Genomic DNA, 22,118 nt, shown 5'->3' with positions numbered 1-22,118 from the left:
GGCCCCGATCAGCACCTGGCAACACCATGCACAGGTGGGGGCTTCACAAGAAGTGGAGCCATGATGTGGTGTCTGTCCTGTCTCTGTCTCTTTCCCTCTATCTGAAAAAAAGTTCACCAGGAGCAGTGGAAGTGAAACTCTAAGAACAAAATTACAAAGGAAGAAAGAAAGAAAGAAAGAAAGGAAGGAAGGAAGGAAGAATGAATGAATGAAAAATGGGGGAGGAGGAAAAAGAAAGAGGGCTGAAGAGACAACATAATGATTCTGCAAAAGATTTTCCTGCCTGAGGCTCTTAGGTCCCAGGTTCAGTCCCCAGCACCACCATCAGCCAGAGCTGAGCAGCACCCTGGCTTTTCCTTCTGTATCTTCTCTCTGTATCTCTCAAAATAAAATAAAAAAATATTTAAGAGAGAGAGAAAAGAAAAAAAAGAAATGAAAAGAAAAGAAAAGAAAAGAAAGAAGAAAAGAAAGAAGAGCACTGGCCTTAGAGAGCTGCATGCAAGCACCCTCAGGCGGGGTGCTGCTCTGTCCCCTCCCCGTCTGAACTCCATGTTTTGGTTTGGGTGCCCAGTGAAGACCACCACTGTGCCTGAGTAGTGACAGAAAGTCCTGGTTACTGCACACGACCTAGAGGGTCAACTGCCCTGGGAACCGCCACCCCCCCCAAGGCTTGGCGTGCTCGCCAGTGCCTGTGACAATCTGGACTTGGGAGTGTCACCTGTGGGTGGGCCCAGGGCAGGTCAAGGGGAAGGCTATGCCTGGGCATCTCACCTTGCTGCGTCTGCTTAGGAGGAGTCTTGAAGTCCGGCAGGTGCTGCCCTTATCGCCGTGTGTCCACCTCTGGCTCAGCAGCTCACCCCGGAATTCATTTTCTGAAGGTCAGAAGAGGGGAGGCTGATGAACAGGAGGAAGGGGGGATGCTGTGGACACCCCATTCCCAGAATCCAGAGGAAGAGAAAGAGGCAGTGCCCCCCAGGGGGTTCCAGGGACAAGGGGACAAGGGGCTGTGGGAGGGAAGCGTCTGGCTGGGTCCCTCACACAGTGGTCTGGGCACTGGACACTGCTTGGTGCCACACCCCTACTCCCCCCCAGGGGGGCATATGTGGCTTTGCACCTTCATGACCTCCCACTTTGACCAGAGGGGTGGTGGGTGTGGGCAGGTGAGGGTCACCCTTCTGTCTCCAGCGGTTTCACTGACACTTTGTCCCCCCACCTCCTGGAGCCCTCCCTGTCCCTGTGTGCCTGCCTGTGGAAGGAGGGGCACCCCCTCCTTTAATATTTAATCCTACACATATATTCACACGTCGGAGCCTAGGCTGAAGGCATCAGCTGGACATGACAAAGACACGCATTGTGTACCTATTCCCTGCGCTGCGCCCTGTTGCCATGGCAACCGGCTTCCTACCCTGCCAGCTTCAAAGGAAGGTCATTAAGTAACCAACAATAAAAACAGGAAATGAATATTCCTGCACACCCAGGCTCTCTTCTTCCTGGCAGGGCCTTTGGATTCCAACATGGAGGTCACACCCATCCTTGTTCTCCCCTCCTGGCTCTGAGTCCCCAAGGAGGATTCTAGGATTCCTCCATTCCTGAATACCCCTCCACCCCCAACCTCCCTACTTGATTCCCACAGCCCTGGGGCATCAGTCATAGTCTTCCTGGGAGCTGTAGCTTCCATCCATCAAAGGCCTCCAGGAGCTACGCCCAGGGGGAGCAAACCAGTCCTCTGAGGGCAGTGAGAGATAGATGTACTCTGTGTACCTACTGCCCCCGCCCAGGTCTCAGGCCTGGCTTCCCCTAAAGGGCTGTGAGCTTCAGGACCCTTCTAGGACCCCCAAATATTCAGCCCCTCACAACCAGGGCCTCAGCACCCATGTTCATGCTTTCAAATCCATGCTGGGAGTGTGGGCATGGCCCTGGGGAGATGCCCCAGGACCCTGCACTCACAGGGAGCTGGGGAAATAGCTCAGCTGGTAGAGCATCCAATCACTTCTGACCTCTCCAGATGTTTCACTTTGTTTGCACATTTTGACAAAAACAGTTCTAAAATGTGTTCAGTGAGCCCAGGATCACAAATGAGCCAAACACTTCCCACCTCCCTGCACAAAAATGAACTCAACACAGGTTACAGGTCTGAATGTAGGCACTAAGCCTCAGAATACACAGGAGAGAATCTTCCCAACTTGATCACAAGTCATAAAAGACAAAAACAGATAAACCAGACTCCATCAAAGTTTAAAACTCTTGTACTTCAGACAGTGCCATCACTGGTGTGAAAAGACAGCTCACAGAATGGAAAGGACATCACAGGCCACATATCTTATTAAAGGATTTTCTCCATAATAAATACTCTGGGAGGTGGTATAGTGGAAAAAGCACTGGACTCTGGAGCTTAAAGTCCCAAGTTCAATTCCCAGCATCATAAGCAGAGTGATCCTCAGTCCTCAGGTTCTCTCTCTCAAATAAATAAATAAATAAATCGTTTAAATAAAAATAAAATGAATATATTTTCATTTTTTAGATGTTTCCTTCATGAAAGCACTAACTCAAAGAAACATATGCACCCTATGTTCACAGCTACATTATTCACAAAAACCAAAGAATGGAAGCAACCTACATGCCCATCATCAGATGACTGGCTAAAGAAGTTACAGGGTTAGAGCACCAAAGTAAAAACCCTGCGGTGAGAGGGAGGATGGACATTCGGCTTCCCGGGGCGGGGGGGGGGGGGGGGGGGATGGGACATAGTCTTTTGGTGGTGGGAATGGTGTTTATGTACACTCCTGTTAAAGTGTAGTCATATAAACCACTATTTAATTAATATGAGAGGGGAAAATTGATCATATGTCTCAAACTTTTTAAAACACAGACTGAGTCTTTTTAATACATAGGCTGAGTCTTTGATATGTTGACTCTTTCAAAAGCCTAGACCACATAGAACAGAAGCAACCAGTGGCACAGCTATATACAAGATGCTGGGTATTATACAGCAAACCCTAACAAAGGGACTTTTCAAAGTTAACCCAATTACCAAATAATGTGATGATAACAATAACTATCCATTGTCTTCTTGAACCCTAAGACAGCAGGAACCTCACATTTCCACTATAGAGCCTATATTTCCCCCAGTCCTGGAACATTAGGGTGGGGCCCACTTTCCTGTAAGCTTCTCTCAATCCATACCAAATAATATTGCATCCGCCGATCGCAACCGATTCTACGCAACGAGTGCCATCCCAGCATGCTTCACTTCAGACTGTGTCCAGAGACTTCAGGTGTAGAATGATAACCCTTCAACTTCATCACTCGACTGAGACCTTTTCTTTCATAGTATTCTCTAATTCCATTTTAGGTGGTCCACTCCCCAATAAAGTCCCCAAACCTAAATATAGACCATGTCCCCTGAGATAGAGCATATGTTCGCATGTGTCCATAAACCAGGGAAAAATATATACCTGAAAGCAGAAGTACACAAGAGTCTGCAGTGAGCACCCCCCCCCAACACTTCATCTGTACTATTCCAGCCTTTAGGTCCATGATTGTTCAACAATTTGTTTGGCTTTGTATGTTAACTCTCTTTTCAGCCACCAGGTTCCAGATGCCAGCATGATGCCGACCAGACTTCCCTGGACTGACGACCCCACCAATGTGTCCTGGAGCTCTGCTTCTCCAGAGCCCCAACCTACCAGGGAAAGAGAGAGGCAGGCTAGGAGTATGGATCGACCAGTCAAAGCCCATGTTGATCGGGGAAGCAATTACAGAAGCCAGACCTTCCACCTTCTGCAACCCACAACGACCCTGGGTCCATAATCCCAGAGGGATAGAGAATGGGAAAGCTATCAGGGGATAGGATGTGGAGACTGGGTTGTGGGAATTGTATGGAGTTGTACCCCTCCTATCCTACGGTTTTGTTAATGTCTCCTTTCTTAAATAAATAAATAAATAAATAAATAAATAAATAAATAAATAAATAGAAGTTACAGGGTATTTACTGCATGGAACACTACTCTGCAAGCAAAAAAGATGATATTGTGTCCTTTGGGACAAAATGGATGGAATTGGGGGTGATTACGCTTAGTGAAATCAATAAAGAGATGAAAGACAACTGTCAGATGGTTTTACTCATAAGTGGAATCTAGAGAACTGATACACATGAACTTGAGGAAAAAATAGAAATAACCATCTCTTTCCAAGACTTTGTGAGAACTATAGCAGTTATCGTTGAGAGAATGGAGGTATAGAACGTTGGTAGTGTGTGTGGTGTGGAACTATGCCCCACATTCTTACAATCTTGTAACTTAAAAGTGGAGCTTGGAGTAAAGATTGCTCCACACTGTGGGGCTGTCTAGTGGAAAGAGAGCTTTGGGTGTTCTTTAGATTGACCATTAAGAGGATGCTCACATACCAAAATATTAATTGGGGGATCCAGAGATAGCTAGCACACTGGATAGAGTACCCAGGTTGGAACCCTGATACCACATGGGAGATACTACAGCACCAGGAAAAGCTCTGAAGCTGTGATATCTCTTCTCCTCTCCTCTCCTCTCCTCCTCTCTCTTTCCCTGGTAAGAAAAAAAAATTATACAGAAGTGGTGAGATCACCCACGGACAAGGCTCCAACATGGCAAAAATAAATAAGTTTTTTTTTTGTCCCCAACAGGAACTGTGCACTGCCTCCTGCCACTGTGTGTGAGCCCGTGGCTTTGGGCTATGTGGCTGATCACAGGCCACCTCTGGAGACATGCATCTTGCAGCAGGGAGTGGGCTGCCTTTGGCTCTCCAGGTGTGGGCTCTGGCCCCTCCTGATCACCCTGCCAGTCTTCTTCCTGGGCAGGTTGGATCCAGGAGCAGCAGGAAGGTAGATCAGTGTCAGTGATGTGGGATGGGCCAAGGAACTCCAGTTTCCAGCACCCCCTAGACAGAATGAAAAGGCTTACTACTTAGTCTTTCTCCCTCCCTCCCTCCCCCCCCGACCTTGAGCTGACCCATCGTGGATGCTAGTGTGAGCAGGGCCCCAGGTTCAATCCCCACACCACCATAAGCCAGAGGTGAGCATTGCTCTAGTAAAAACAAATCAATCAATCAATCAATAGAAAGGAACTATTTTCTTTCATCCCAGTCCTTATACAAACCTCCCTTATTGCTACTCAGACTTAAGACAGAGTTCAGGGTGGCAGCAAGAAGGGGGTTAGAAGAAAACTGCAGAGGGCTGGGGAGACAACAAGATGGTTCTGCAAAAGACACTCATGCCTCGGCTCTGAGGTTCCAGGTACAATCCCCAGCACCACCATCAACCAAAGTTGAGCAGGGCTCTGGTATACATCTATATCTACATCTGCATCTGCATCTGCATCTGCATCTACATCTATATCTCTAACAAATAGCATTTAGAAGAAGAGGAGGAGGAGGAGAAAACTCTTAAGAAAAGGAGAAGGAGTCAGGCCTTAGTGCAGTGGGTTAAGCGCACGTGGCGCCAAGCGCAAGGACCAGTGTAAGGATCCCGATTGGAGCCCCGGCTCCCCCTGCAGGGGAGTCGCTTCTCAGGTGATGAAGCAGGTCTGCAGGTGTCTGTCTTTCTCCCTTTCTGTTTTCCCCTCCACTCTCCATTTCTCTCTGTCCTATCCAACAACAACAACAATAACTACAACAATAAAACAAAGGCAACAAAAGGGAATAAATAAATAAATATTTAAAAAAAGAAAAGGAGAAGGAAGAAGGAGGAGGAGGAGAAGAAGGAATAGGAGGATCAGGAGGAGGGTCAGAGATAGTATAGTGAGTAAAGCATTGGACACATAAGCTTGAGGTCCAAAGTTCAGTCCCTGGCATCACCAGCGTGATGTCTGGTTCTTTCTCTCTCTCCTTCTATCTTTCTCATTAATTAGTAAATAAAATCTTGAAAATATATAAAAAGAAGGGAGTCAGGTGGTAGCGCGGTGGGTTAAGCGCACGTGGCGGCAAAGCACAAAGACTGGCATAAGGATCCCAGTTCGAGCCCCCGGCTCCCCACCTGCAGGGGAGTCGCTTCACAGGCGGTGAAGCAGGTCTGCAGGTGTCTATCTTTCTCTCCCCTTATCTGTCTTCCCCTCCTCTCTCTACTCCTCTTTGTCCTATCCAACAACAACGACATCAATAACAACAAAAATAATAACTATAACAACAAAACAAGGGCAACAAAAGGGAGTAGATAAATATCTTTAAATTTAAAAAAAATGAAAGAAAGAAGGACTGGAGAGTCAGGCAGTAGCACAGAGGGTTAAGCACATATGGCACAAAGCGCAAGGACCAGAGTAAGGATCCCGGTTTGAGCCCCCAGCTCCCCACCTGCAGGGGAGTCGCTTCACAAGTGGTGAAGCAGGTCTGCAGGTGTCTATCTTTCTCTCCCCCTCTCTGTCTTCCCCTCCTTTCTCCATTTCCTTCTGTTCTATCCAACAACAATGACATCAACAACAATAACTACAACAACAAAAAAAAACAAAGGCAACAAAAAGGAAATAAATATTTTAAAAAATAAAAGGAGAAAGAAAAGAAGAAACTGAAAATGCAGACTAGAGGCCACACCAACCCTACAAGGACCCAGATTCAAGCCCCTTGTAGGGGGGAGCTTCAAGTTCAATGTCCAGAACATCATAAGCTGCCCCCCCACCCCTCTCTGTATCTTTCTATACCTCTCTCATTAAAAAAGTAAAAAAAAAAGGGGGAGCAGGGCAGTAGTGCAGTGGGTTAAGTGCACATGGCATGAAGCACAAGGACTGGCTCAAGGATCCTGGTTCAAGCACCCAGTTCTCCACCTGCAGGGGGGTTCACTTTACAAGCAGTGAAGCAGGTCTGCAGGTGTCTTTCTCTCTCCCTCTCTGTCTTCCCCTCCTCTCTTGATTTCTATCTGTCCTATCTAACAACAATGACAGCAATAACAACAATAACAATAATAACAATGATAAACAACAAGGGCAACAAAAGGGAAAAAATAGCCTCCAGGAGCAGGGGATTCATAGTGCAGACACCAAGCCCCACGATAACCCTGAAGACACAAAAAAAGAAAAAAAAAAAAAAAAAGGGAGCCAGGTGGTAGTGCACCTGGCTAAGTGCACACAATACAGTGTGCAAGGACACAGGGTCAAGTCCCTGGTCCCCACCTGCAGGAGGAAAGCTTCATAAGTGTTGAAACAAGGCTGCAGATGTCTCTCTGTTTCTTTCCCTCTCTAGCTCTGCCTGTACTTAATCTCTCTGTTTCTATCTAATAAATAAATAAAATATTTTTTAAAGTAAAAACAAAATGGGAGTCTGGCAGTAGTGAAGCACACATTAAGCACACACGGCGCAAAGCACAAAGACGGGCATAAGGATCCCGGTTCAAACCTCCAGCTCCCCACCTGCAAGGGAGTTGCTTCACAAGTGATGAAGCAGGTCTACAGGTGTCTATCTTTCTCTCCCCCTCTCTGTCTTCACCATCTCTCTCCATTTCTCTCTGTCCCATATAACGATGACAATATCAATAACAACAATAATAATAACTACAACAACAACAAAAAGGGGGCAACAAAAGGGAAAATAAATATTTAAAAAAGTGAAAATAAAATATTTTCATGTAGAGTCGGGCAGTAGCACAGCGGGCTAAGTGCACATGGTGCAAAGCACAAGTACCAGCGTAAGGATCCCCACCTGCAGGGGAGTCGCTTCACAGGCAGTGAAGCAGGTCTGCAGATGTCTATCTTTCTCTCCCCCTCTCTGTCTTCCCCTCCTCTCTCGATTTCTCTCTCTCCTACGTAACAACGACATCAATAACAACAACAATAATTACTATAATAACAATAAAAAACAATAAAGGCGACAAAAGGGAAAATAAATATATTTTTTAATTTTTTAAATATTTTAATGTAGAATAATTAAAATGCAAAAACATACTTAACACACACACAGAACCAGCCATCTGGCCCAGAGCCCAGCTCCACGTTCAAGAGGAAGCCACACCTGGGAGCCGACAGACCCCAGCAAGCCAGACCAGTGGGTCACTGTAGTGTCATCCCCTGGGCAGGGGTATCTGCTTCCCCCACAGTGTGAGCACTGAGGTTCACTAGGTGAGGGGATGGGATGACATACAGTCACCAGGAGATCATGATTCTCACAGCTGAAACAATTCTGGAAAGGAAGCAACCTGGAGTCAGGCCTGGAGGGTGGGATAGGGGATGCTGGAAGGCAGAAGTCAGAGGATTCAGTGTGAACATTTGGTTTTCAACATAGAAAGAGGATAGGGTGGTCTGAGAGGTGTTGCAGTGGATAAAGCATTGGACTTTGAAGCATGAGGTCCTGAGTTCAATCCTTGGCAGCACATGGACCAGAATGATGTCTGGTTCTTTCTCTCTCTTCTCCTTTCTCATTAGTAAATAAATAAAATCTCTTTTTAAAAAATAATAAACAGGGCAGGGGAGATAGCATAATGGTTATGCAAACAGACTCTCATGCCTGAGGCTCCAAAGTCCTAGGTTCAATCCCCCACACCACCAATAAGCCAGAGCTGAGCAGTGCTCTGGTGTTTCTCTCTGTCTCTCTCTCTCTCACCCCCTCTGCATCTCTCCCAAAAATAAAAATAAATAAAACATTTTTTAAAAATAGAGGACCAGCAAAATAGTTCAGTTGGACAGTGTGCTGCTTTGCCATGTGCTCGACCCAAGTTTGACCCTGGCCCCCACTACATTGAAGGAAACTTCAGTGCTGTGGTCTCTCTCTCTCTCTCTCTCTCTCTCTCTCTGCCTTTCTTCCTTTATATCTCTGAAAGAGAAGATCTACTCAGTGAAATAAGTAAAGAAGCAAAATATGGGGAGTCGGCAGTAGTGCAGCGGGTTAAGCACATGTGGTACAAAGCGTATAGACTGGCATAAGGATCCCGGTTCGAGCCCAGCTCCCCACCAGGGGAGTCGCTTCACAAGCGGTGAAGCAGGTCTGCAGGTGTCTTTCTCCCCCCATCTCAGTCTTCCCCTCCTCTCTCCATTCCTCTCTGTCCTATCCAACAATGAAGACAGACAACAATAACTACAACAATAAAACAAGGGCAACAAAAGGAAATAAATAAATTTTTTTTAAAAAAGAAGCAAAATATGGTTTCACTTGCATGTGGAAAAATGGATGACCAATGCAAACTAAACTGCGAATAAATAAATAAATAAACAAATGGGAGTCAGCGGTAGCACAACGGGTTAAGCAAACATGGTGCCAAGCGCAAGGACCGCATAAGGATCCCAGTTCGAGCCCCGGCTCCCCACCTGCAGGAGAGTCACTTCACAGGCAGTGAACAGGTATGCAGTTATCTATCTTTCTCTCCCCCCTCTGTCTTCCCCTCCTCTCTCCATTTCTCTTTGTCCTATCCAACAATAACATCAATAACAACAACAATAATAACTACAACAATAAAAAACAAGGGCAACAAAAGGGAAAATAAGTTTTAAAAAAAAAACCTAATAAATAAATAAAACTGTCAGTCTCTGTGATAACTATGGGGCTGGAGAGTGAGGGGAAAGGTGAAGGGGCACAGGAAATTTGAGGGGATGCAATGAGTTGAAGACACACACACACATGAAACTATAACCATGACATTTTAGAATCTTGTAAACCAATACAATAAATAAATAAGAAGTGGCTTAGTGTTGCTGAGGAGTTATTCTGATGCAGTCTCCGCCCCCAGGTTTCACTACGCCGTGCGAAACCCTAGCATTGCCCCCTTCAACCAATCCTGGCCCTACACGTCACTCCTGGTTGTCGCCCAATAAAAAGCCCCCTCACCCCCCCCCTCTCTCTGGGCTCTCAGCTCTCCCTCTCTGAGGTCTCGCTCCCTGCTCTCCCCCTGTGGTCGGCTGGCTCCACGTGGTCTGAACCAAACCCCCCCATCCTATAATAAAGATTTGTGTACCCCTTTGCTCTGGACGTCCGCTCTCTTCTCCGTGGTGCAGCCCGACACCAGACCACCACAACAACATCTGGCGCCCAACGTGGGGCACGAACCCACGACCCTGAGATTAAGAGTCTCATGCTCTACTGACTGAGCTAGCCTTTCCCCACCCAAGCAGGGAATGTTCCTTTACACACCAATCCTTCCCTTCACACCACACTGGCTTTTACTACTCCCCTACTTGTCCCTTCCTATTTTGTTATATCATTTAGGCTTATGCCCAAAAGGTTTCTGCCCCATGATAGGCTTTTACAGACTTTGTACATCTTATGCAATTACTAGATAGAAAGATAGAAAAGATGTAGAGATATTGTGAAGAGATGGTTGAGCAGGCTGCGCTTAAACCTATGAGATGAGTCTCTCCAGGTAAGTCTCTCTCTCTAAAGAGGGGTTGAGCACAGGAGGACGCATAAATCTCACAAGGTTTGCAGCCATTTAAGCCTTCCCTCCTGCACAGAAAGTCCTACATCTTCCCACCTGAGCATGGCATTCCTCTAAAACATTTAAGCCTGCTCCATTCCATTTTTCTTTACTGTGTCCATTTAGATATAAAGGGATAGGAGGAGATGTTGCTGAGGAATTATTCTGATGCAGTCTCCGCCCCCAGGTTTCACTACGCCGCGCGAAACCCTAGCATTGCCCCCTTCAACCAATCCTGGCCCTACACGTCATTCCTGGTTGTCGCCCAATAAAAAGCCCCCTCACCCCCCCCTCTCTCTGGGCTCTCAGCTCTCCCTCTCTGAGGTCTCGCTCCCTGCTCTCCCCCCGTGGTCGGCCATTGCCGGCTGGCTTCACGTGGTCTGAACCAAACCTCCCCCCCATCCTATAATAAAGATTTGTGTACCCCTTTGCTCTGGACGTCCGCTCTCTTCTCCGTGGTGCAGCCCGACACCAGACCACCACAACAACAGCTTAGGAGGTGGCACTGGATTCTTAGGCATGAGATTCCAAGTTCCATCCCTGGCATTGTGCATTTAAGAATGATCCTCTACTTCACAGTGTGTGTATGTGTGTGTGTGTGTGTGTCTAGGTCTACAGCAAATAAATAGATCTACAAATAAGTGAAGAAGTAAATGCAGACACAGGCTGTTTGTATGACAGTGGCATGCACACATGCACGCACTACTCACGCAGGCACGCATACACACAGACACACACACACACACACATGTCCAAGAGGCTCAACACCTCACCGTGAGGGACTTGAGCCCCAAAAGGTGGCCTCCAGGTCAGGCAGGGGATCCATAAGAGACAGAGTTCAAGGAGTGAAAGGACAAAAAGCCAGCTTGTGTGGGCTCCCACCAGCCAGCAGGGACCATCTGTACATCTAAATAATTAGCACATCACACTGAAAAATCCCCCCTTTCAATTGAACTGGTATGGATAAATGGCAGAGTGCAGGACTTGCAAGTGTGAGGCCTCAGATTCCATCCTGGGAACACATACACACAGAGAGACCAATGCTCGGGCCTCTTCCCTAGTCTACCTCATAAAAATTAACAAGTGATCACAGAAATGTCTGAGGCCACAGATTCAGTCCCTAACACTATATATGTGGTTCATTCTGGTTCTCTCTCAAAATAAATTAATCTTTAAAAATGTGTATCATGGTGGTCCGGGAAATGACACAGTGGAAAAAGCACTGGATTCTCAAGTAGGAGGTCCCAAGTTCAATCCTCGGCAGCACATGTACCAGAGTAATGGCTGGTTCTCTCTCTCTCACCTCCTATCTTTCTCATAAATAAATAAATTCTTTTTAAAAAATGTGTATCATGAGGCCAAGTGAAGATGCAGCTGTTTTAGTGCACATGTTATAGTGCACAGGACCCAGGTTCAAGCCTCTGGTCCCAACCTGAAGGGGGAATTTCATGAATGGTGAAGCAGGTCTGCAGGTATCTCTCTCCCTCTTACTTCCTATCTTCCCCTCCTCTCTCAATTTCTCTGTTTCGACCCAATAAATAATTAAATATATTTTTTTAATTTTTTAAAAATATTTATTTATTCCAGGAGTTCTGTGGTAGCACAGCGGGTTAAGCGCAGGTGACAACAAAGCACAAGGACTGGGAGGAAGGATCCCAGTTCAAGCCCCCGGCTCCCCACCTGCAGGGGAGTCGCTTCACAGGCAGTGAAGCAGGTCTGCAGGTGTCTATCTTTCTCTCCTCCTCTCTGTCTTCCCCTCCTCTCTCCATTTCTCTCTGTTCTATCCAATGACATCAATTACTACAACAATAAAGCAACTAGGGCAACAAAAGGGAATAAATAAAAAAATATTTTTAAAAATTTATTTATTCCCTTTTGTTGCCCTTGATGTCTTTTATTGTTGTAGTTGTTATTATTGTTGTTATTGATGTCATCGTTGGATAGGACGGAGAGAGGAGGGAAAGACAGAGAGGGGAAGAGAAAGATAGACACTTGCAGACCTGCTTCACTGCTTGTGTCTATCTTTCTCTCCCCCTGTCTCCCCTCCTCTCTCGATTTCTCTCTGTCCTATCCAACAACAACAGCAATGACAACAATAATAATGACAACAAGGGTAACAATAAGAGCAACAAAATGGGGGAAATAGTCTCCAGGAGTAGTGGATTCTCAGTGTAGGCACTGAGCCCAAGCAATAGGGCTGGGGAGACACCATAATTGTTCTGCAAGACTTTCATGCCTGAGGCTCCAAAATCTCAGCCTGGAGCCTCAGCACCACCAGAAGCTAGAGCTGAACAGAACACTAGTTTTAAAAAAGAAAAGAGGGTCTGTGGTCCAGGAGGTGGCACAGTGGATAAGGTGCTGGATTCCCAAGCATGAGGCCCTGAGTTTGATCCCTGGCAGCATGTGTACCAGAGTGATATCTGGTTCTTTCTCTCCCCTCCTCTCCCTCTCATTAATAAATAAATAAAATATTTTTAAATGAGGGTCTGTGGTTGACATATTGTAACATATTATAACATACGTTACAATGTTCGAGGACCCAGGCTCAAGTCCCCAGTTCCCAGCTACAGCAGGAAGCTTCATGAGTGATGAAGCAGTGCTACAAGGCTCTCTCTTTCTCTCTCTCTCTCTCCCTCTCTCTCTCTCTCTCCATATATATATATATATATATCCCTCTCTATCTTCCCTGCCCCTCTTGAGTTCTGTCTCTATTATATATATTTTTTTTTATTTTTTTTTTTAATGAGAGTCTGAGACAGAGAGAGTTCAGCAGTTAGAACCAAAGCCAACTCCATGAGCAGTTAGGTATGCTGAGATCTCTCTCCTCTTTCTCTACCTCTTCATAAGTATATAGAGTAGAAAGAAACTGGGCAAGGGAAGTCACTTGGCAATAATACATATGCACAGGACTTTTGCTTATTTTACACTTTTAAAAAGTCTATTTGGGGGGCCAGGTGGTAGCGCAGTGGGTTAAGCGCACATGGCACGAAATGCAAGGACCAGCTTAAGGATCATGGTTCAAGCCCCCGGCTCCCCACCTTCAGGGGGTCGCTTCATGGACAGAGAAGCAGATCTATAGGTATCTATCCTTCTCTTCCCTTCTCTGTCTCCCCTCCTCTCTCGATTCCTCCCTGTCCTATCTAACAACAATGGCAACAAAAATGGGAAAAATGACCGCCAGGAGCAGTGGATTCATAGTGTAGGCACTGTGCCCCTGCAGTAACCCTAGAGGGAAAAAAATTCTCTATGTCTTTTAAACAACAGAGATAGGGTATGATTTCAGTGCTAAGTCAGTGGTTCCAGTGGGGGCCTATGAGGAGAGACTGAGAAGCAGAGGACCTGGGAAGAGAATGGGGAGGGGGGGTTCCAAGCCTTATAGCTGCATGTCCCACCACCCACAGCTGAGGCCCCAGTCCCTTTTAGCTGACCCTAACACAAGTACTTCCTGAAGCTCACAATGGCCCAAATGTTCTGAGCTGAAGCCACCTCCAGAGCCACTGCCTACAGTGTTGGTGTGAAGGGTTCATACTTCTTACCTCACAGGCCCACAGTCCCCTCTGCACCCCACATCTGCACAATCACAGGAAGGTTTGGTTGGGGGTGGGGGTGATCTCAAGACAAGTGACCAAAAAAAAGAGGTGAGGGGAAAAATAAGGGCATATTCCCCCACACACACACTCTAGAATTCAGAGAAGTGAAATGAAGACTTGCTGAGAGGAGCAAAGACAGACCTGCTTTTGCTGAGTTTAGGTGAAAATGAGAGAAGGGAGCGAGGGGTGGGGGGGGTGGAAGACAGGGGTGGCAGGGGGCAATGATTCTAAAGCTCTGAGCACCTCCTTGTGCCTCAGCCAGGCTGTGGCTTTCTCTATTCAATAAAAGCCAACTGCAAGTCTTGTCCCCTAATCTCCCCAATAGCAGCTCACTGCTGAGAAAATAACACAGATGTAACTTCCAGCATCCACACTTTCTTTTCCATTTATATGCAAATGGTGACCTTTCACCCCAACTTGTTCAAAGAAGTGTTCCCTTAAAAATGCAAATAGCATGTTGCAGGCAATGGCGGTGGCAGGAGCCTTTCTTATATTATTATTATTATTTCTTTTTAACCTTACCAAATGCTGTAAAAACAACAGCTAAACTGCTCAGTGGTAATAATGACTTTCCAAACCAAATCACAGGACTGTCTCCAGGTGGCCTGTCAGCAAAGCCTGCCAGCAGAGGGAGGTGGGGGAGGGTGCCCCAAACCCAGGGCAGGCCAAGTGTCCCCAGAGCAGCCCAGGCCTCCAGCACCAGGCAGAGAGCAAGTGACTCCACTCCTTCTGATGGGGGAGCTTTCTGCCCCAAGGCAATCACCCATCCCCAGGGGATGGCATCACTCCCGGACAAGATGGGTGGGGCAGCTATCAAGAGCCTTGCAGCCTCACAGCCTTCTGGCCTCCAGACTTCCTCTTCTCCCAGCCCCCCAGACCAGCAGGAAAGACAGGAAGAGCAGGAGACTAGGAGGTAGCTCCTGAAGTGGATGTGATCACTTTATGCAGACAACTTGGAGTGAGTTCCCCCACACCATCCAAGCCAGGCTACAGACCAAGGGAGGGCTTAGAAGGAGTCCACTGTCACCTTGAGCACCCACCCTTTGTGTCATGGCTGTGACCCTCAAGTGGTGCTTGCTCACTGAGCCCCAACCAGAGACACACTCAGAGGAGGTGCAACCACTTCTGCCTGGTTCGATCTAGGGGTGCAAAAGGGGTGCACAGAGGAAAGCATGGTAATTGGGGGGAAACCAAAAGGGCTAGTTTCTGGGCCCCTCCTGGTAGGTCTTTGGCACCTCAGGATCAGGAGGAGCCTGCTGGGGATTCTGCCCCAGCAGTCTTGCCCCAATTAGAACGGGCCCTTCATGGAGAAGACAGTACAGCTCAGCAGCCTGTGCTCTTGGCTCAGTGCTTATGCCAGTTCAGGTAGAAGGGGGTCCCAGGCACCCCAACATGAGAAGACAGGCAGGACAAAGGAGAGTACCCTCCAGCCAGGCATAGCCAACCCTGGAGCTTTAAAACCCCTGGTGGTGATCATTCTGACAGCAGCCCCCACCCCCTAACTCCAGGGAACAGAAAGTTCCCTCTCTGGGGGGAGGAAAGCCAGGAGGCCCCAACCCCAGGGCTCAGAGAACCAGGGGAGGCAGTCCACTGGGTGGTGCCAGCACCTGGCACTGCGTATCTGCAGAAGGGAAGCTTAATGAGTGGTGAAGCAGGGTTGCAGGTGTCTCTCCTTCTCTCTCGCTCTGCATTCTTGCTCAATTTCTATCTGTCTTTATCCAATAAATACTAATTTTTTTTTTAATTATAAGGCAGGAATTGGTGGGATCCCACCAGGTACTGGATGTCAAGCCCCCACACTGGCAGGTGAGCTCTCAGGAAATGTTCCCTATGGTCAGGAGAGGAGCTGGACTCTAACTCACATTCATACCCAGATCAGTAGCTCCAGAGGCCAGTGGGGTGGGCTGCAAGGCCAGCGCGGACACTCAGACCCCAGATATAAAGGGAGCCCACACCCAGCAACAAGGTCTGAACCTAGACAGTGAAGGTGTGATTTGTTGCTGGCCAGCACAGGGCAGTTTCCAGAGCTTTGTAGGGTGCAATTCTCATCCTAGCTCCCTCCTCCTCTCGTGGGCTGCTGTGCTGAAGATGCCAGGTCCCTACACTTATGACTTAGAGATGTCTGTCTGTCGGCACACTTTCCCAGTGGTCTCAGTGGCTTCCCATCAGAGAGGGAGACAAGTGCACATTCTGCACAGGGCTCCCAGGCTGTGAACATCACTTATGCAATTTTCCTTCTGACCTCAAAACCCACAACTTGCCAGCCTCCCTGCTGGTGCCCTGTATGCTCAGTCTAAACCCAGGGGCAACACCTGCTTCTGGCTCTCTCTCTCTCTCTCTCTCTCTCTCTTTCTCTCATTGATAAATATTTTTTATTTTTATTTTATTTTTCACCAGAGCACTGTCCAGCTTGGGCTTGTGGTGATGTGGGGGACTGAACCTGGGACTTTGGAGTCTTAGGCATGAAAGACTCTTTGCATAACAATTATACTCTCTCCCCACCCAACAAATAATTGTTCAAAAAAGACTCAACTGCAGGCCTTGAAAGGAGGTGGAGAAGGACTGGGAATCTTGGGGAACCAGGTTTGGCTGTGGAGAATAAGGGAGGAGCTAGATAGACCAAGGGCACTTCCTGGTCACTCAGGGAGGTGGGGTGAAGGTCAGGCTATGGCCTGAGGGTGACCCCTTGGCTGTCTGGGTGATTGGGGGGCCCAGGGCTCATGAAATGAACATTTCAGTTCCAGGGGCACCTCTCACCTGGGGGGTGAAGGGCTCCTGTCTCAGAGTAGCAGCATCCACCCACAGGGTAGATGCATCTAGAACTTTGGTGGAGCTCCATGCCCTGGCATTTTACCCAATCACAATCAGATGTTTGTACCTCCTGTCCTAAAGCCTGCTCCCTGTGTCTGATCCCTGCTGTAGGCCCTCCCCATTCTAAGACCCCACTTCAACCTCAACAAAAATTTGTGAAAAGTAGAGAAGTGACACAGTGGTAGAACTCTGGACTTACAAGCACAAGGTCCTGAGTTCAGTTTCTGGCACGGCACAAGCCAGACTGCTACCCTGATTTGTGTTTTCTTTCTCTCTTTTTCTCTCTCTCTCTTTAAAAAATAATTTTATATGTTATTAATAGTTTGTTATAAGATTACAATGTATACCCACCCTCCAACTGGTCTCTCTCTCTAACTCTAGCTCAAGAAATAAATTATGTGTGTGTATGTGCGTGTGCATGTGCGTGTGTGTGTGTGCAAGAAATCACACAGCCCCAGGTGCATGCTGACAATAGAGGAGCCCACCAATTGTTCAGTTAGAGTCTGCACTGGGGGTGTGGGTGGGGGAAGGAGGAATACTGCCCCAAGAAACACAGAGGCTCAAAGACAGCCTGCATGTCCAAAGCACAGTTCTAGCAGTGGCTTGTCCAGGAACAATAGTCTCACTTGGGCTGCCCACAGAAGACCCTCAGTTTCCTGGGCAGTACTGGAATTTAGTACATCTGAGAATTCAAAAAATCCTGTAGGTGTATCCACTGAAGCACTTAAGAGAGATTAACTCCATGATGTTCAGAAAATGGAGGACAAATCCTAGTGACCTCAAAGCTGTGATTATGACTCACTGTGACCCAACATGTTTGTTTCTATCAGTTTGAGGGCCAGGAGCCCCAAAGCAGCCACTGGTATCCCTATTCCTGCAGAGAAAGAACTTGGGGTGCTCCTTCCTCCCTGGTAGGGAGGCTTAGAGGTGAGCCCTGAGAGCCCTCTTGCTCACTTGAATCCTTTGTAGCTTTTAGGCAGCAAGCAGAAAAAGAAGAGGACCCAGATGGTTTGTGCCCAGGGCCTACAGACCCATGTCCAATACGATCAAGGTGTGAAGCCAGGCGTGAGGGTGAGGTGGGCTGATCTATTTGAAGCTCAGGCCAGATGGCACCTCCACCCCACCCCACCCCCAAGTTCTAGAACCCACATGCATGTCCTAGGATTCCTGCCAGGCGGGGCCAGGAAGTAGAGCACACACACACACACACACACACACACACACACTGAGGAGGCAGGACACTTCCAGGAAAAGCATCCCCCTCCAGGGGCCTGAGCAAAAGCCTGAAGGTGGGACCACAGGACTAGGCAGTGGAACTGAGAGACCCTACACCTACCACAGTGCTTCCCGACCTCCCCCTGCCAGTTCACCTGACCAAGCAGGTGCACTCCCAGTCTGGCTGGGAGCACAGGTGAACACTGGCCCCTGAGCCACTTTCTCTCCGGTGACAAGAACAGTGCTTGACTTTTTTTAAGCATAAATTCCAAAGTGGACAGGTGAAAGCTCCTCTTTGCACAGGAAAAAAAAAAACCTGTTCCCCATCCATAAGATGAGTGATGCAGAGGAGGACTCCATGACACCCAGCTGCAGAGGAGAGCATGTGCAGCCAAGCTGGGAGTCCACTCGTCAACCACAGGTCATCTACACTCACGTCTCAGCCAGAAGCATCCCAAGCTCTGTGAATGTGTCCCTCTCTCTTTTTTTGTTTGCAGTTTGATTTTTTGACATTTGGTGAAATGTAGCCATTCATGAAAGACAGAAGCTATGGAGACCCTCTATTCCCCAAAGGCCTCAAAACATCCTGAGCTGGACAGCAGAACTCCCCAACCCCCAGAAAGGCCTGAGCCTAGGGTCCTCAGAACAGAAGTCCCCTGGGAGTTAGGGGTGAGGGTGGGTGCAGCACAGGGCCGGTGCTCTCACCCATTCTGGGAAAGTGCTTTTCCTTTAGACTGACTAATCTGAGCCACCAAAGACCCCTTTTCCTGGAAACTCACACCACAAAATTCCCGTTCAGATGGCATCTGTAAGTAACTAACTCTTGGTTTATTCATGAGCGAGCTCCCAAGGAAAGAGCAAAACCTGGGAGCTGGGGGGTATGAAGCAGAGTCCCCCAGCCCTCCAGCAACACTTATTCCTGCCCAGTTTCTACTAGATGGAAAACAGCTAAGCTGGGCCCAGCCCTGTCTCCCGGGCCAGGACAGTGCAGCCTCACCACCAGTGCCCTAGGAGCTTCCAGCCTGACTGCACCTGACACCGCAGCCAGCCAGCTGCTGCCCTTCCTCCCTGTCTACTCCCAGCCTGTCCAGCTCCTCACTTGCCCCCACCAGCCTTCCCCCTGGGGGCCACTGCAAAATCTGAGGGCTCCTCTCAGGCAGGGAGTCAGCTGGCCCAACACTGTGCCAACCAGCCTCCTGGGCCTGGCCCCCAGGGGAGAGGGGTTTAGCCAGGATGGGCTGCATTCACACCCTGCTGTCACCTCTGACCTCCTGGGCACACCCAGGAACTACAGGCCAGAGGAAAATGATCAGACCTGAAAAGAGGGGTACAGAGTCCCAGGGCCCAGCCTAGCCTCTGCCCATCAGACTGGCAGTACAGTGCCCCCAAGGGCTGGGGTCTGTACACACTTGTGGCCTCTCTCTGAGCTTTCTCTGAGGGACCTCAGGGCCACTGTGCATGACCCCCATGCAGGACAGAACAACTATGCAGTCCTAGAAACCCTGCCTACTCTCAGGGCCACCCAGAACCTGGACCCCCCCTTTAGGCATGGGGTAGCTGGTGACAGCTACCTCTTCCAGGGCTCTTGTGGGAGGACCTGGGGCTCAAACCCCAGGACTCAAATGCCAGACTATGTCCAGACATATGAGTATGGCTCACATTTTAGAAATAGCTCCCTGAAGGAGTCGGGCGGTAGCACAGTGGGTTAAGCGCACGGGGTGCAAAGCGTAAGGACCAGCATAAAAATAGCTCCCTGAGGCCCTGGGGATCCCAGAACAGGAAGGCCTCTGCTTAACTCTCAAACACCCAAACACCCAAGGGGAGGGGGCCTGATAGGACCTCCAGTCCCATAGGACAGAAGGGCTGGTCGAGATGCTCTTTCTCTCTGCCAATAAGCTGCCCCCCCTCCAGCTATCCCTGTGACAGTGGGTGACAGGAGCCTGCAGAGGCCAGGCACCTGTCCTGCTAGTGAGACTGCCTGGCTGACACCTCAGAACTCCAATGGCAGGCTCTCCCCAACTCTTTTGTTTACCATTAATTAGCAGGCCATATGGAAGGAGATGATAATCACAGCCAAGGACCAATGGCAGCAAAGTCCTGCTGGTGGAGCCTCTCCCGTATCTGGGCAGGCTGAGAGTGAGGGCAGCAGTGGGGGAAGACACCCCCTTTGCTGCCCAGGGTGAGGGCAGGACCGGCTCTGCCAGCCACTTCCCCAGAAAAGCCAAGCACCCCTTCACACCATAACTGAGGGCTCAACCCCTGACACCCCTGCCTGGCTTTTGTTCACTGGGATGCTAGCCTCAGAGCCCTCCATGGTCTTCTCTGTTTATTTTTCTTGTTTGTTTTTGTTTTTAAACAGCCAGAGAAAAACTCTTCACCTCCCATTTCCAAAAGGAAAATGAAGATCATCACTGCCATTACCACCATTATATGACACAATCTGGTGGCCCCCAAACCATAGCCCACTCCCTGTCCCAGCTGGCCCTCCAAGGTTTGGTTTCAGAAATCAAACGACCAACTTTACACCAAGGATGTGCACAAAAACAAAGTGGGCCGGGAGCAAGAAAGTCCTCGGCAACTCAGAAGGAGCAGGTGGGACCCCAGGAACAGGGGCCCCCACACAGCATAACACAAAAGCCCCCAAGGGCTTGTTTATTTTCTTATTCACAAAGGAGAAAGTGGATCCAACGGGTAGGACAGACACAGAGCGAAGAAGACACTCCCGCAGGCAAAGGCGTGACACCGGACACAGGAGCTCCCCTTAACTTCTGGGCCAAGCCTGATTTTCAGCCCTAAAGAGGAGAATCCAAGAATGCTTTCACCATCAATAGCTGAACTACCCAGGGAGAGAAGACCAGAGAATTGGAGGTTCAGTTCCCAGCATCTATCCCACAGACACACGCACACTGGGTGCTGTTCCTTAAGTTTCCAAAGACGAGGCAGAGAACAAAAACGCTCAGGGCACATCTCTGATTGGGGGCTGGGAGGGGTGTGTGGTGGTCCCACACAAGGAAAGACTCCCAGCTCCACACTCCCAGCATGTTGTTTTGTCTTTTGGTTTGTTTGTTTGTTTTTCTAGACACAGAGCTACTAGCTCCCAAGGCTGTGTTCCTCTTCCAGGGATGCACATAAAGTTTTTCACCTCAACGTGAAATCTCCCCACTCTATCCCCATCCCCCACCACTGTTATTTTTTTCTGGGGGGTGAGTTTGCCAGACACCAATGTGTCCACTAGTCTCTCGGAGAAACAAGCACATGAGCAAGCCAAGGAAGGACAGGGAGCAAGAGGAAAAACAAACCAGGGCAGATGCCCAGAAGAATAAAGCTTCAATTCAACAGAAATAATAACCTAAAAAGAAAAAAAAAAGCCCCCATCCCTCCCCACCTGCTTTTCCTACCAAAAAAAAAAAAAAAAAACCTTCATCTTAGATATGAACTCAGCCCTGTGCCCTCTCCCAGCCTCCCGGTCCAAGGGGGTGGGGGGGAACCAAGCGTTGGCTATCTGCCTTTGTCAGCAAAAGAACATAACATTGACTTACCTTTCCCCACAGCTATTGTCTGTCCTCTTGCAAAATGACATCACGGAAAGCAATCATGAAATTTACATGGGGGGGAGAGGCTGCAGGGTGGACGCGTGGGGGGAGGAGGAGGGGAGAAGAAGGAAGGCAGCTGCCTCCCTCTCGGCGTCACATGTGGGGAAGTCTGAGTGCGGGGTTTCAATTAAATATCTTCTCCCCTTCAGTGTGCAGACTCGGAAGCCAGCTAGAGGGGATGTCTCATTTACTTAATGACCGCTCATTAAGCCGCAGTGGCACAGGGCTGGCTGAGAGGCTCCCTTTGTAAATACGCTACCCATGAACCCTTGGGGCTCCAATATATCTGTTTACTCTCCGAGGTGAAATAAATTTACAGTATAGCATCAGAAAGATGGGTCTGCTCACTTAGGAAGTGAGAGGGGGATACCCCCCTCACTGCTGTCAGGATCCCTGTCTCCTACTGCCAGTCTCCACCCACCAGAGACACCTGCGTTCACGCTCTCTCACTCACCGTGGATACCCAGTACAGTTGGACTCCCCGCCCCAGTACAAAACACACAAAAGAGCAGAAAGCATCACAGCCACCGTGCTCACTCCCCTCTGCTT

General features: G+C 48.6%; 1 protein-coding gene across 4 annotated transcripts in view; it reads right to left on the bottom strand.

The window, feature by feature from the left end:
* MYT1 (myelin transcription factor 1) overlaps positions 1-21,852 on the bottom strand; it is a 77,088-nt gene extending 55,236 nt beyond the window's left edge. For all 4 annotated transcript variants that reach the window (XM_060171675.1, XM_060171677.1, XM_060171678.1 and 1 more), the window contains exons 1-2: positions 21,516-21,852; positions 772-872 (exon numbers count right to left, since the gene is read on the bottom strand). The gene's annotated coding sequence lies outside the window, so the exon portion shown is untranslated. The remainder of the gene's footprint in view (positions 1-771; positions 873-21,515) is intronic.
* Between the last annotated feature and the right edge of the window lie 266 nt (positions 21,853-22,118).

The sequence above is a fragment of the Erinaceus europaeus genome, chromosome 14, assembly GCF_950295315.1.
Source record: "Erinaceus europaeus chromosome 14, mEriEur2.1, whole genome shotgun sequence".
NCBI lineage: Eukaryota > Metazoa > Chordata > Mammalia > Eulipotyphla > Erinaceidae > Erinaceus > Erinaceus europaeus.
Note: the sequence above shows the minus strand (reverse complement) of the source record. Positions and strands in the feature narration are given on the sequence as shown.